We start from the raw sequence: 4136 nt of genomic DNA, 5'->3' as shown, positions 1-4136 counted from the left end.
GGTGCTGGCCAGTTTGTTTCCTGGTGAAAACTCTCTTCCTGCATTGCAGACACCATCTTCTGGCTATGCCCTCACATAGCCCTTCCTCGGTGTATACATGCAGAGAGCGATCACTCTCTCTTCTTCTTCTTATTAGGCCATTAATCCCATCATGAAGGCTCTACCCTCTAACCTAGTGTAACTCCAGTTACTTCCCAAAGGCCCATCTTCAAATACCATCACATTGGGGGTTAGGGCTTCAATAAATGAATCTGGGGGAGACAGAAACATTCGGTCCTTAACAAGAGCATTTTAAAGCAAATCGCTTCACCTGTAATTACTTCACTCTCTAAGAGCTAAGGACTTTTTTGATGCATTAATACACCTCTGTCACAACTGTAGGAGACAGAATAATGCACACACCTCTAATGATGTTCATCTTCTAATTCCCCAAACCTGTGAATATGATACCTTATGTGACAAAAAGGACTTTGCAGATGTAATTAAACCAAGGTTCTTGAGATGGAAGATTATTCTGGATTATCCAAATGGGGTCAATGTAATCACAAGGATTTTGTCTTTATGAAATAGAGGCAAGAGAGTCAGAGTCATAGACGATGTGACTACAGACACAAAGCTCAGGGTGATGTGGGGCCAGGAATACGGTCAGCCTCTAGAAGCTGGACGAGGCAAGGAAACAGATTCTCCCCTAGATCCTCCAGAAGGAGCACAGTTCTTGATTTTAGTCCATGACTACATTTCAGACTTGTCTTCCAGAACAGTAAGGTAATAAATGTGTGTTCTTTTAAACCACTGTGCTTGTGGTAATTTGATACAGCAGCAATAGGAAACTAATACGACCAATAAAATTAGCAATAACTTTCCACTTTCCAGACCATGTTCGGTGTTTCCCAAATACTTCAAAAATATCTTTGTTTCGGTTAGTTTGGTCACTGGTTGTTTTATTTTTAATGTACTTAAGCATTTATAGGGCCAGCCAATTTTTTTTATTACTACCTAGATTAAGCTAATTAATAAAAACTGAATCCAAATAAATAAGTAATACAACTCACAAGTCATTCACTACAGACCTGGACAAGTCACCTCCTTTCTGGGACTGGGCTTCCTAATCTGACAAGCACAAGGGTTAGATTAGATCACGTGTTCCCTCCAGGGGATCTGCATCTAGGCTGCATGGGGTACCGGAATACCCTGAAACTGTGTGCGAGAGGGGAGAGTTCTCAACTTTGTCTGCCTCAGAATCTCCTATAGATGCCCCTGGCCCTCACTTCTAGTCAGAAGGGCGTTAAACACAGAAGCCTGGGGGTTGCCTGGTGTGGGACCCACCTCCAGGAGGGCTGGTATCAATTTAGAGGCTTCACGGAGTCAGAGGAAGAAAATATCGTGAGCTTATGCAACAGCATATTTGAAGGAAGATATTTGCCCGAGACACACCAAGTCGATGCAGCTGAGGTCACGGTTCACCTTCTCCAGGCAAGGGCACTGAGCTGGGTGCCATACCAGCAGCACTGCCAGTCTGAGCGAATGTAATACAGGATGCCCAATTAAATCTGAGTTTCAGATAAATAATGAATCCTTTTTTTAGTATATCCCCAAACAATATTGAGGATATACTTATACTAAAAAAAAAAAAAAAAAATTATTCATTGCTTATCGGAAATCAAATTTAAGTAGGAGTCCATGCTTTACCCAGATCTGACTTGATCCTGCTCCCAAAGACCAAGACAAATACCAGCTTCCTGGATCCAGTGACGCATCCTACATCTAATGATCAGCACTGATGGGAGGGGTGTTAGGGACGAAAGACGATGTTAAGAAAAAAAGGCAAAGAAGAAAGGTTTGAGAATGACTTTATGAGGACCCAAAGCTAGAAAAAGCAGGTGACTCCTGATCTAATCATCTTCAGTCACCATAGAAACCAGATAAAAAGTCCACCAGAAAGTGCTGATAAACAATAGCTACCGCCTCTCCACCAGTACAGACCATCCACATCTCCTTTCCTGGCTAGGTCCTGTCAGGCCTGGTTTCATTGTCCCGGTTTCTCCCCCAGGAGACAGCCAGGCCCTACCCTGCCCTCCTCGTCCCAAGGCCCTCGCTCCTCTTCCCAGCCAAAGCCTCAGATGGCTGCCCTGCAATGCTCACCCTTTTGGGAGAGACAGGCAACAGAATACCCAATCGTGTGTCAAAGAAGAGCCAGAACTAGACAGTAGTTAAAGCCATAAAAACAATATTGCAATAGGGGAAAAGAGATCTCAGTCCGTGCAGAGCTATACAGAGCTCAGCTCCAAATACAGGATAGGCAAGTGGTGATTTATAGCCAAGTAGTAGGGTGGGGTCAATGGATAGAAAATTACTAAAAGGAAATATCAGGTGTAGGGGGATTCTGGCTAAACCTACCTAACAGGATCCTTGCTGAAGGCTGGTCATGGTGCTCAGACTTCCCCTGGGGGGGAAGAGGAGGAGGGGAATGAGATATCTAAAGTGATCAGATATGAAGGGTGGGGGAGGTTCTGGCTAAATTGACTCAGTAGGATTTTATAAGAAAGTATACAGATGGGCCTAGGAGAAGGTTCGTGAACTTGACTAAAGTTTGGTCAAACAAAGAATCTTTGTCATCTGCCCATGAGATGGTCACATTCTACCAGGGGAACAAGCTACGCACTAGAAAAAAAGCCCAAGGACATGTAGCAAAAACTTGTCCTAAACAAAACAGGTCTGATGTGGACTGTCTCTGTCCTTCCCAAGATAAAATAACCCTCTCCTAAGCTAGAATGTGATTAAATTGATTGGGAAAATGTTCAATCTTTCAGACAAGACACAGCCTGCTGTAAGTTTTGAATACTAATACAGGGGTTTGCACTGATGCATTTAATTGACTCTGGAAATTAGAGGCTCTTTGAAGGTAGCATGCAAATTTGTTCAAAGTGTCCCTGACTTTGGCAGAAAAGGCTCAAAGACTGGATCATGCATTTATGCAAATCATGAGAAGGGCTTTTTAATGTTCAGCCTCAGGTCTTTCCCACACCTCTCTGTTTGATTGGTCCTGACCTCACACCAGCTATACTAATTCTCCCACAGACCTCCACTTCTGTCCTCCTTCCCGCTGCATGACAAGCTGTAAATATTATCCTTCCCATTTTACAGATAGGAAGTAGGGCTCTGAGTTATCAAGGGACTGAACCGTGGTCACTTTGCTCTAAGCAACAGACCCCTTCCAGCCTGAAGCAGCCTTCTCTGTCCTAGTCTGGACAACTTGCACAATGTCATTTCCACTTGTAAAGATCGTGTACTACTCTCAGGGGTACACGAAGAGATTCCCATCTCTGTCTACTGCCTCCTGCCACACACACGTGCGCACACACACGTGAAGATTCTGTAGAAGGGGCACCCCTAACGCTCAGTAAATTTCCTCCCTTTGCTGAAAATTTGTAAATTTGCTTCTTTCATGTAATCCAGATCTTCATGATCTTCAGCAAGCTGTAGTTTTTAATCAGGATGATCAAATCTGAGCAGTTAGGAAATAAGTGCTCCTCTGATGGCCAAGGTCACCACACAAAGGGGCCGGCCCACCTTTGACTTGCTAAAGACTCAGAGAGGTCTCAGGTTTGCTTTGTGAGCATGTTATTTAATCCAGGAAATCACTGGCTTCTAAAATTATGAGACGAATTTGTATCCAGCCTTTACATTAAGCTCTATTCCAAAATTTAATCAAATAATCTGAAGGATTTTGCAAAGTCTATATATGAACACATCCACCTTGATTCTTCTCTACTTTTCTAAGAATTCCTGGATCCTGAGTCTCCGATACCTTAACTCCAGGCATTCTTGTGGACACTAATGTCAACCCTGGTTTCCACCTGTAAAGTCCAGTCTAGCCAGGCTGGCAGAGACCTGGAGCCTCACTATAGGTCACTCTCGAGCATGAGGGCTGGCTGGTCTCCCTCCTGGTGTCCACATGGTTGTCTTCACCCCAAATGACCCCCTTCTCCACCTGGAGCAATTCTGCTCCTCCTTCAAGCCCCTGCTCAAATCTCCCCTGAGTTTCAGCACACAGGGCTGCCGTGAGAAATGATGCCACAGTGGTCAAGCACCCTGCACAAGCAGACACAGAACTGGGCACCTAATCCAGGACAGCT

The sequence above is a fragment of the Pteropus vampyrus genome, unplaced genomic scaffold, assembly GCF_000151845.1.
Source record: "Pteropus vampyrus isolate Shadow unplaced genomic scaffold, Pvam_2.0 Scaffold28, whole genome shotgun sequence".
NCBI classification, from domain to species: Eukaryota; Metazoa; Chordata; class Mammalia; order Chiroptera; family Pteropodidae; genus Pteropus; species Pteropus vampyrus.
Note: the sequence above shows the minus strand (reverse complement) of the source record.